This window comes from Quercus lobata, chromosome 2 (assembly GCF_001633185.2).
Source record: "Quercus lobata isolate SW786 chromosome 2, ValleyOak3.0 Primary Assembly, whole genome shotgun sequence".
In the NCBI taxonomy this organism is placed as follows: Eukaryota; Viridiplantae; Streptophyta; class Magnoliopsida; order Fagales; family Fagaceae; genus Quercus; species Quercus lobata.
Window position 1 is genome coordinate 23,959,360 of NC_044905.1, and position 12,678 is coordinate 23,972,037.

A 12,678-nucleotide genomic window follows, 5' to 3' on the forward strand; every position below is an offset into this window, starting at 1 on the left:
GTTAGGCCTAGAGCCAATCAGCCAACCTTGGATCATAGGTTTTCACGGTTGGAATATTTACATTGACTGTCTTTTACTTATATAATGTAAAGATATGACAAGGCGGAAGCTAGTTGATCAAGGCTTCAAATAATGGCTTTGTGATAAAATGACATATGATTGTCATTATTAAGTAAAATTATTCCATGTTTTCAATGTACCATGTCATCCTCTCATATTAGAGTGATTTTTTTTTTTTTTTTTTGAGAAAAATATTACAGTGAATTTTGCTTGTAGAGCCTACGTATAAAATTTATCCATATACGTAGGAGGGAAGTGTGTAGAACATATAATTCCATTATTAACTTGAAGGAAATTGATTGGCCAAATTGTCCTAAGTGGAAATACAGGGTTGGAATCTTATACTAATGTCCAAAAACAAATTAAACTAAAATGAAAATGAGAAAAAAATAATAATAATAGAGGATTGGATGCAGCCGACATTATGCTCAATTGATTTAAAAGGAAAATATTAGCCACTTTATTCCATAATGAAATTCCTAAAGTATAGCATTGTCTTTAGTAGAAAAATCTTATGCAATCATAGTTGTACCAAATGATCATCTGAACTTCTTCATTTCTTTTTCTTTTCAAAACAACTCATCACATAAATTAAATTGATCTCATAGTTGAACATTCATACAATTTTTTTTTAATAGATACAATAAGATTTGAAATCTATAATATATATTTCATGATTGTTACTTTTTATTATCAAGTTAAAAAACAAATCGATTTTTTTTTATGATGTATGTAAGATTTGAACCAAATCTTTTTTTTTTTCTTTCTTTTTTAGAAGAAGATTGTAGATTCCATTAAAGAGAAACCAAATCAGCTAGAATTAACATTAAAGTGTAGAGGAACATCCTCCATCAACAAAGAAAAATATGTAACATATCTAACAGATCTCTTATTCAACTATAAAAAATTTTACTAATTGAATTAATTGAAATCCACCACTTATAAAAAATAATAATTAACAAAACTTTGTCAAACATCTCACCACAAATATTTAGGTGTCGATTTTTGCACACATTTCAACTGTATTAAATTACATTCATTTAGAATTCAAGTGACAATCTAATAACTTCTTTTATAGTGCTTTATACATGTGAGTGGATCGATTCTTACTCTTATCTCCACTCTCCCATTATCTACCTTAAAAAAAATTAAAAGTAAACAAATACACTCCTTCCATCTTTCTTTTAATACTCATGCTCACGTCAAATCATGAATTCATGATCATGAATTTAATGAAAACCAATGACTTATACAAGGAAAAGCTGTCTGTAATTAATTCCTGAAAAAAAAATAAATAAAAGAAGGAAAAACTGCATGCAAGTTAGGTCCTTTATAAATTAAGAAAACTTAGAAGATTCCTTTTGGTGGACCCTGTTGTTGTAGGGTTCATGACTCCATGTGACATTGGCCTTTTGTGGTAAGGGCCCTGTTGGAAAGGGCAAGCATAATGTGCCCTCGTTTTAAGCTGTTCTGCACTACATGAATCTGAACCCCATCATATACTGTTTTCTGAATTTCTCTGCAAAACCACCAGATGCCGTTAAATTGAAAAATTAAATATTAAAAACAAAGACTGAAAAGATGCTTCTCTCTCCCTCCCTCTCTCTCTCTCTCTCAGCTATTGTTTAGTGAAATTAGTCTTGAAACTAATAATAGTCAATATTCATCCAAATTATATATAGACCCCCCCCAAAAAAAAAACATTGATAAGTAAATAACCATTTCTCACACTTACACCACCATGAATGATGAAACATAAACAAAAATACAACATTAAGTCTCTTTTATTTTATTCTGTGGAACCTGAACAACCCTCTTTTTCTCTCTCTCTCTCTCTCTCTCTCTCTCTCTTAACTTATTTATTTAACCAAAAAAATAAATAATCTATAAAATAAAAACATATAATCCCACTGACTATATGCTACAACCCCCTCCCCCATGTGTTTTTGCCGTATATAATTTTTTTTTTTTTTCTTGAAGTTCTTCCTCTCCAAATTCACCACCACCACGCGCCGGAATCCGACCCACTTCCCACCGGCTGTCCCATGCGATCTGACCTGACCCGACCCGACCTGACCTGACCTGATCCACATTCATTAGAAAAAGGACTTTTTCTTAGTCTTGGTCATGATGTCTCTTTCAAGCGAGCCTCAGCTAGCTAGCTGCACCCATTGAAGAAGGTTTACTAGCCACTATCTCATAATGACCACCACCCTCATCTTCCTCTTCATCCTCTCCATCCTCATCATCATCATCCTCCTCTTGATTTTGATCCATTGGCTCGCTTTCCACATCTTCCATGACGGCGTCGGATTGCTGAGGAGGCCATTGCTGCTCAGGCCGTACCATCAATGGCACCATATTACTGTTTTCGGGCTTCACTTGACTTGAAGGGCTAATTTCATACTTGTTCTTCTCTCTGTATAGAGCATCAAGTTGGTGAAAATATGGGCAAGTCTTTGCATCCTCAGGCCTTTTCTTATTGCTTTCCTTGACCTTCTTGAAGTACTTATTAATGTTCTCCCATTTTTCTTTGCATCTCTTTGAGCTTCGATTGTATCCAAGCTTTCTCATTGCGGCCGAAATCTCTTCCCATAGAGGTCCTTTTGGCCCATTTTCTTGATACTTAGCATCAAGACTGGTCCTTAGCTTGATCAAAGCTTGAACCTCCACTTTAGGCCATCTCGAAGAGCTTGTTGGCGTGAAGTTCTCCCCATTATCATTCTTGTGAATTTCCAAACTTGTCACAATTGTCTGTGGCGCCGCGGTAGATGGAGCTGGTGCCACTGGCTGCGGCAGTGGCAATGACTGAGGCTGAGGCTGAGTCGCGGTTGGCTGTGGCGGTGGCAGATTGTTTTGAGGTTGTTGACCCGGATTTTGCTGTTCGGATATCTTTTGTAAAAAAGCCATTACTGCTGAATCTTTAGCAGCTGCTATGGATCTTTCTTGGTCTAATATTTCCCGCTCTCTATTGATTCTTTTCATTTCCTGCGCTCTCCAAGCTTCTTCTCGAACCATTCGGTCGCGTTCTCTTTTCTCAATGGCATCGCAGAACCTCTTTTGTAACTCTTCTTGTTTTTCTATGACTTCCTTCATTAGTCTCTCGAAGAAGTCCTTCCACTTCCTCTTTTTCTTACGCCGGTCTTCCAATTGTTCGTCCGAGGAAGTCGAGGAAGACTCGGTGGAATTGGAAATAAGATCTGCCGAAATGTTTTGGAAGGACGGAATTGTGGGTTGTGAAGGTTTTGTTGTTATTGTTGCTGCTGGTTGTGGTAGTGGTGGAGGTGGAGGTGGGAAAATTGTGTTTGTAGGGTTTGTTGGTGGGAATGAAGGAATTGTTGTAGCATTGATCACTGGTTGTGTAACAATATTAGCCTGACCTTGTGACACATTCACAGTATGTAGTGTGGCTGATGTAACAGTGACTTGTTGAGCAATACTTGGAAGGTTTGGTAATGGCATTGCCAATGTTGTTGTTGGAGTTGGAGGCTTCGGAGGTGTAGGTGATTGAATTTGAGGATGATGTTCGAAAGCTTCTAATTGGTCAAAAAATCGATATGTTTTTCCATCGGCTTTCCCTGTGCGACCTTCTTTGGTTCTTTTGTGGTACTTGTACACGTTCTCGAATTTCTCCTTGCATTTCTTGGCGCTTCGATTATAACCAAGTTCTGCCAGCTTCCTGATTTAGAAAAATGAAAACAAAATAAAAATCCATGAAAATTATTATTATTTTTTTTTAAATAAAAATAAACTCAGTTTCTGTTTCTATCCCATCTTAATTTTAACAAGAAAACAAAGTAGCATTGTCACATAAAATAAAAACACATGAATAATACGAAAATTAGAGAAGAAGAGTTATGACATAATGAAAACAACATGTTATAGAAGAGAAGGATGAAACAAGACATATAGGAGGAGTTAAGAATTGGTATATAACTAAGCACTGTTGTCTCCGAAGGAAATTATATAGCTCAAGATGGGAGAATTATTCTTCCTATTACTTTTCCAGAACTAAACTGAACAAGAGTGAGCTAAGAAAACAAACTCATGTTTATAGACTGAACATAAATTCTGATATCCTTTTTGGAATATTGGAAAAGGGGAAAATGCTTGAAAAGAAAACAAACCCGAATTCCATATGCCTAGTATCTTAATTCTACAGCTAAGAATTTCGTTTGTTGATGCTAAATTCCCACAAAATGAACCAAGAAAAGAAACTAGGGAACTCGCTGAAAAAAAAAAAAAAATTACTTGGAATTGGAAACAATAACCCTTAAATCCAGAAAGCAAGAAAAATGTGAACTGCCCGCAAGAGAATAATCCGTGAGGTACAAAACAAAAACTCCCCAAAAAAAAAAAAAAAAAAAAAATTCCACAGATCTCCAGTCTGTTCTCATGAACACCAAGACTATTCATACGGCCGGAAGATAGAGAATAGTCGGTTAAAAACGCGTGAAATTACTAAGAACATACTTAGTATTTCTAATAGAGACGTTCAGGATTCAAATCGACTATTCTCGAACTGTAGAATTATAATTAAGAAAGAAAAGGGAAAAATTAAAAATTCACCTGGAAACATCTTCCCACAATGGACCCTTAACACTTGCATCCTTAAAAGCCACGTCCATGTCTGACCTTATCTTCAAGAGAGCCAAAGTTTCTTGACGAGGCCACCGGTTTCCGCCAAAAGAGCGGTCGCCGAGCTCGTCACCTTTACCCTTGTCATCTTCACCTGAAGTTGATCCACCAAGCCCACCACCAACCTCAGCAGCAGCAGCAGCAGCAGAAACATCATGAGCACTTGTTGTTGCTACAGATGCCACAGCATCTGCAGAGCTCCCTAACACACTGCTACTTGAATCCCCGGCCAGCATAATAGCATAGGTGATACAAGAGAGGACTCTCTCTCTCTCTCTCTCTCTCTCTCTCTGTGTGCCAATTAACAGTTTGTTCTAAGGGGAAAAAAGAATAAAATTAAAAATATCAACAAAGCAAGGTGAAATCTTAGAGGGGTTTTATGAAGATGAGTGTATGGTGAATTTATTAATTTATTATGGTGGGGATCTGCTTGTCAATCTCAAGAAGTTGTTTCTTTTTTATTTCTCACTTTTTTTTTTCTTTTTTTTTAATAAATTAATTATTTCTTTTCTTTTAGCCGTGGAATCTTCAGTCTTTTTTTTATTTTTATCTTTATTTTGTCCTTTTTTTTATATTTATAATTTTTTGCTTTATTGGTGTTAGTTGATTAAAAAGGAATAGTGGGAGGGATCACCACCTGGGCTCTCTCTCTCTCTCTCTCTCTCTGTAATTATAACAGTGGCACAGAAAGATACATACATCCATAGATAAAATAAATTAAATTACAGAAAAAGATAAAATAAGTCACTCCAACTCCTACAGAAATTTTTGAACAGCTGCGCGTATAGACGATAGTGATAATATATTGGTTTTTGTCTGGCCAGCTAAATTTAGTTAAAAGCCGGCCCATGTAGGTCAGCTCTATTTATTTTGTTTCTTTTTAATAAAAAATATGTTAAATTTATTACATTAGAAAAAAACTTATTAAGTGATGTGGTAAAAACTTATTTTTATAATTGGTGAAATGTCAGTTTGTAATCGTTATATAGCTTTTATTGTGGACTATATTATTTGTCCACCATTTTATTAAAGCACTCTCATTTGTTTAAAATTGATGATTGAATAATTAGTTTCTGTTTGAAATTTTTTTTTCTGACTTAAAAATTTTAAATAAGTAAGGGTCTTTTAGTAGAATAGTAGACAAATGAAGTAATCTACCATAAAAAATTTATACATTAATGCAGTAAAAATTTATTTTTATAATTGGTAACACATTAGTTTGTAAGCTTTACCGGTAGAGTAAAATTTGTAATATATACAACAACTTTACGTTGGAGGTCTACTGCGATCGGCCACACTGAGTGTAAAATGTAAATTACTGAATTATCCCTAACATGAGAACCATTGACCTTTAATCATTGAAGCTAATTTTGAGATAATATTTTATTATATCATTCCGTTTCTGATCTGGGTTTGCTTAGTTTAGGATTTTTTTTAATTTATTTTATATTAGGTTGTCCTTGATACCCACAATTGCCCCTAGGTTAGAAGTTTTGTAAAAATAAATTAAGTACTAAATTTTCAACTTGTTGGGTGGGATTGTAGTACTCTACAATGTGGCGTAAAGGGACCTACATTGATCGCGACCATAATAGTTTGACAAATTCTGTATTCATAATTGAGCAAAAGAAAAAATAAATAAAATTTCCAAATAAATTTGAGCCTCCAAAATAGGTATTTTATTTTTTTGAAAAAAAAAAAAAAAAAGGGAAAGAAGAAGAAGACGACATTGTGAGTGGGATCCACTGTTGAATGGAACTAGTTAGATGTAGGTCATGTTATTAGGCAAAGCCATTTATGAATAGAAGTAAATGGTGGACAATTCAGTTGGATTGCAACCTACCGTAATAAATGGTTTCAAAAAATTCAATGGCCTTGATCTCTTATATAATATAATCAGTGATGATTCAAACTAAAAATTATTGGGGTTTTTCCGGGACCATTAACCGTGGTAGCTTGTGATTAATTGGATGTTTCTCTAATTCTGTCAAAGATTGGTAGCCATACAATTGCGGCATCACCGCTTTCTAACGTTATATTTCTCTTTCAAATTTTAAATTTGTAGTCACACTTTTAATTGAGAAAAATGACCACATATTATGATAGGGTTGTTGAAAAGCCAATGTCCACATATAGATAGATATTCATATAACCCATACTTCTATTTCTATCTATATGTAACCAAAAAAAATTAAAAAAAAAAAAAAACAAATTAGAAATTAGAAATTACGCTCTTATTTATAGAATTCTTTTTCTTCTTTTTTTTTTTTGAGGAAAATTGATTTATAGAATTCACTCTTTTTTTATATATATATTTTTTTAAGTGGTGGACTTTTCTGATCAATAATAAATGAATTTTTTAAAAGAGAAAAGTCAGTCAAATCTAAGAGACCCCCACGGTTGTAGTTGAGAGGTTTACCAAGATTGAAAAATAGATGAAATGAGATAAGAGAGCGTGGAAGAAATGAAAAGGATAGTGTGATTTGGGATCGATTTTCAGTAAACTCTCAATTATTGAAACTGAAAGTCCAAAAACAAGTGGATTGCCCAACACATACATAATGTAAAGAATGTGGGACCAACTCAATCAATATGCTATTTAATGCCCACATCATCAGAGATAAACTTTTATGTACACAAGTATACCATCATTGGGTGCAAAAATCGAAGGACATCAGATCAGATCAGATCAGATCAGATCAGATCAGAGAGAGAGAGAGAGAAGTTGAAGAATATATCATCCTGTATAGGGGTAGTTTAGATAACTGAAATACGTAACCCATTCGTAATAGAAAGGGTTTAATGTGTAGTCGTAAGTTAGGTGCCACCAAACGGAATTATGCGCCGTGTATACTTGTATTTTGGATCAAGAATTTGTAAAGAGCATCTTTTTATGTATACGACAATAACAAAGATTTAGTCTCAAAGTTTTTAAATCGGCTGTAAGTCTTCAATAGCTTAATCAGGATCGAACATATTTGTTATTTATCACCTCTTTAATTGATTTGTCCTTTTTTCAATAGCTTAATCAGGATCGAACATATTTGTTATTTATCACCTCTTTAATTGATTTGTCTTTTTTTATTACTTTTATTAACTTTTCCTTCGTTCAACTTAAATCAAATCTTTTTTTCTCTAAATATACCCAGCCCATTTTAAACAGATTTTCTTATTTTGATTTTTTTTTTTAATTTCTACTTATACAAAATAGCATCTTTTGCGTATAATATGAGTTTTTTTCTTTTATTTATAATAATATTAACAAAAGATATTCTCATATAGAGTACTATTTGGAGATGCAAAATTAGTTTTTTTATTTATTTTATTTTACAAGATAGAATTTTACTCTAATCTAATCTAAGTATATATGTATGTGAAGCTCCCTTCTGAAGACTTAAACCCCGATCCTTACCTCCCATGTCCCATAAACATTTATACTTATGGAGAGACCATCGCACCAAAAGTGTGTGCTAATGCAAAATTAGTTTAATGAGCTTATATATCCACAATGCTTTTATTACACGTGAATGTGGAGCTAGCATCTATTCGCCTATAATAGTAGAGGAAAAGGGAAGAAGAGTTGATAAACAAAGAAAGTGGGCGCTGTCATGATAACATTGTTTTCTCTTTCTCTCTCTCTTTTTTTTTTTTTTTTTTTATTGATTATATTTTTGGTTTATATATATATATATAAATATATGTATGTATATTGCTTTGCTTGTATAACAAAACAATAGATTTATTTACTTGGGTTTGTTTTATGTCGGGTTGCTTCGTTGGCAGAAGAACATCTAAATCGCTGGATAGGATAGATGCCTTGTAGAACTTCTCTAGCTAGCTGGAAAAAGATGCCTTTCCCACTATGCCCACCACTTGGTATTTACAGCCTAACAGCAACTACTACCGTAAATCTCTCTCTCTCTCTCTCTCTCTCTCTCTCTCTCTCACACACACACATTTATTTGATGAGTGAAATATATATCATCTGCAGCAGGCTAGCATTATATAATTGTACGAGGCAGTCACATGGTGCAACGGGATTGGTTGCTTTGAGAATTTTCATATAAAGATATGTGTGTGATCAAACTTAATTAGTTGACTACACTTTGTGGGAACTCATTCATGTGTCTATAAAAAATTTTGATAGCTAGCCACCAACAAACTCATACAATTAGTTATGTTTTGAAAATAATGAAGTCATGCAAGTATTTATGGTTGGAAAGAGAACGTCAAGTGTCAATTGCATTTAAATCAAACTAGTCGGTAATTCCCATAAAAAAAACTAGTCGGTAATTAATAATTATGCAATTGAAAAGTTTAACATTATACGATTTTTTATTTTTGGTCTAAATATGAAAATTTGAAATGTTTTATAATTATGATTGTATGTGTACATGTATTTATATATTCTAGCCATTATTTGGAATTTATTTTTATGGTATTTATATATAATATTATATATTCTACTATTTAAAGATTATTCTAAAAAAATAATATTTAAAGATAATAAAATGTACCAATATATGATAATAAAATTTAAATTCAGTTAGAAAATATATATTACTGACATATAATTTAGAAAGTATCAAAAACTTATGAGGTTAACTAAAAGTCAAACGAATTCAGTTTGATATATATTATTATAGATTATAGATGATATCTCTTTCCTCTTCAAAATAAGGTCACATACTTTTTTTAAAATGGGAGGGTCACACACTTAATCCAGTGTATAATATATTTACTTATAAAGAGTGAAATATATTGTGCCTTATCTTAAAAAAAAAAAATGTTATTGTGGGGGCCAGTTAATCAGAAGGAACTGTTAAAGCTGTACTAATTGGACCTATAGCCAAATCTAAGGACATTAGACCATCCGAGGATGTCCAGATAAGATTATAAGGGGAACGGAGTAAAGAGAAGAGTAGAGATAATATGAGATAAGTCTAACGAATGTCCAAGGAGAAAAGCCATCTTGGCAACAAGTGTCCGAGGTTAGTAAGAGTGTCATATCATCATGAACTTTCTTCGAAATTACATCACAACTAAGAGTTGGACGTTGGACAAGGGGTAAGAAAGGAGAAGGGCAACAAATATCTTCAAATAGCTGCTACCTCCGCATTAAATACCTCCCAACCAACTCTCTGGCCGCATTAATGTGGAGGTGATGCCTGAACAGTGGTCAAGTAGCCTTACAATTACTAGTTGATGGTTCTGAGATGTGTTGAATGGGACAAGAAGGAGTTCCCCGAATCTAACCTACACGTGTATGGTAGGGATGATACCAAGATTGTAGTATATAGCATAGGAATATGTACTAAAAAAGGGATGAGAGAAGAAATCAAGCAATTTTGACGATAAGACTGTGAATTCTTGTAAAAAGTTGTTGATGAACAAGACAATATAATATAAGCTCCTCATGTCACTCCGAGGACAGACTTTCTTATCTTACTTGTGTTTAATAGCCTTAAATTAGCAAATTTTATCGTTTTTCTTCTAGAGTAGATCTAGTTCTTTCATCTACGCTCTACAAATTTATTGTTTGGGCTTTTTGGACTGAAACTCAATCCTATATTGGGTCCAATCCAATTTTAGTCCTTACAGTGATTATTTATTACATTAAAAGAAAGGGTTTTGGAAGAAGAAAAAACATTTGTTGACCCCCATCCTTCCAACAACAAAAATCTTCTGTTAATAAAGGAATTTCGGTGATGGTCAATGTGAAATCATTAATATTAAATACAACTCCGGGATTAAGCCTAAAATTTAACTACATGACTATACGTCACTTATTTATTCATTTCAATTTTTTATTTCTTTTTTTATGAATTAAATTTTAGTACCAAAGAGGGAGAGCGGTACGGGTGATTGGTGATAGAGATTCGTTTTTTTTTTTTTTTTTTTTGGGTGGGGGGTGTTCACCTTCCCCATATATGCCTAATAGAAAGTGAGTTATCTATAGCCCAATAAAAAATAAAAAATAAAAAAATAAAATATAAAATCATATCATCTCATCTTACCCAAGCAATTAACTTTTCACCAACACGACAATGTCGTATGTGTACAAGAAGGTATCTCATCTCATAAATGGAATATAGGTATCATCAATATATGCATCATTTTTCTCACAATTTGTGGATCCCACATGACTATAAAAGCCACACATATTAAGAGAGATGAAAGATAATTATTGTATGCGTACATAATGTAAAGTGGCATATGTTGTGTAAATAAAAAGGAGGGGTGTAACATCAATATACACATCTTACAAAATGTGGATTCCACAAGGATGTATATATTATGCATAAGATAATTATTAAATGTGTGTGTACACAATATAATATAACATACCCTTGTGAAAAAAAAAATCACAAAATACTAGTATAGATCAAAATTTAAAAAAGACAAAGTTGAAACCATCAAATAGCAATCCCACTCTGTGTCAATCAATCTTTTTAGATTTTGTATATGAAGCATAAACCAATTACAATTACAATTTTTTTAAAATGAGAATTTTCATGTATATGAAGCATAAACCAACAAGTGGTATCAGGCTTTCCCTCTAGACATACTCTTCTCTTTCTCTTACTAAGCCCAAAAGTGGGAGAAAAAAATTGGTATCAAACAAGCTAAGGTTCCAACATACTTAAAACTTTGAAATTTTGATTATTAAAAAAAAAAAAAAAAGAGTTAGCTAATATTGTACATCAAAATTAAAAATTAATACTTGCATAACTGTCTATTACAAAAGAATTAATTAGGAAATTTAACCTTTAATTGTTGCTTCCATTAAAATTCCCTTCATATGATGGTAATAAGTAATAACATTAAAACAAAAGGAAAATAAAGGAAAACGGTGGGTTTGTCATTTTTGGTGGGACGGAAAAAAGCAAATACATATGTAAACATTAAATACGTAACAATTTTGTAGAGCTGGCTGACTTTTTATTTTACAGGCCCATATGAAAAAGGTTAAGATGAAGACAAAAGGTTTACTTCACATGGGTGGGCATGTGATGTGAATGTACACTAACATTTTTCTGTCTACCATGTGGATTAACCCCAATATTTATCTGTCACCAGCTAAGCTAGCTCCCCAATAAGTTGATTCCCACCCCTTCCCCCCTCTTCTTTTTCCCCCCTTATTTTGCCTCATTCTTTTCTTTTCTACCCTTTTATTTATCTCTCTCTTTTAAAAAATAAAAAATAAATAAACAATTGAAGGGCCTCAAACAAATAAATCATAAAGAGTTTGCATGGAAAAATAATATTATTTTATTTACAATTATTAAAAATAATTTTGTAATTTTTTTTTTTTGGGAGAATGGTCTCTCTTTGAAAACACAGAAAATTGTGTTTTCAAAATATTCACTGAAAATTTTATTTCCAAAATACATTTTTAGTGTAAAATTTGTTTACAGTTACACTAAAGTTGTGTTTATAAAACATAATTTTAGAGCAAAATATAATAACTGAAATCGTGTTTTGAAAACAAGATTTTAGTGCAAAATTTAAATTTTCATAAATCATGTTTGGAAAAAGATGTCATTTTCTTAAATAATTTTTAGGACAACATTATCTTTAAATAATTAATGATAAAACAATATTATTCTCCCAAAAGAAACCCGAGTTTGCATCCATATCACTCATTCCCATGAAGCCCACATAGGAGAATCTAAGCCAAAACCCCATGAAACAATTTTTCTTTTTCTTTTCTTTTTCCGCAAGGTAATCACACTTAATTGAATATGACCCATTAACAAAGGCTAAAATAACGTGCCTATTACTTGTGTACCCTTACAGAACATTATCACATTAGTCACTTTTCCTACTAGCTGTACTTGTATATAAATATTTAGACTGCATAGTACATATATAAAAAGATATTCCACCTCTCCTTTCTCATATTTTAATACTTGGCATTATCAGTAGAACCTTCCGTAGTGGCTTGTTCAACATTTTTGTCATTATTTTTTTCCTTAG

General features: G+C 32.6%; 1 pseudogene across 1 annotated transcript; it reads right to left on the reverse strand.

Moving 5' to 3' along the window:
• Positions 1-1,767: 1,767 nt before the first annotated feature.
• Positions 1,768-5,109, reverse strand: LOC115975035 (annotated as a pseudogene). Its single transcript, XR_004088050.1, has 3 exons — positions 4,630-5,109; positions 3,518-3,739; positions 1,768-3,363 (listed from the first exon to the last, which is right to left on the reverse strand). The product of XR_004088050.1 is annotated as a trihelix transcription factor GT-2-like (transcript).
• Between the last annotated feature and the right edge of the window lie 7,569 nt (positions 5,110-12,678).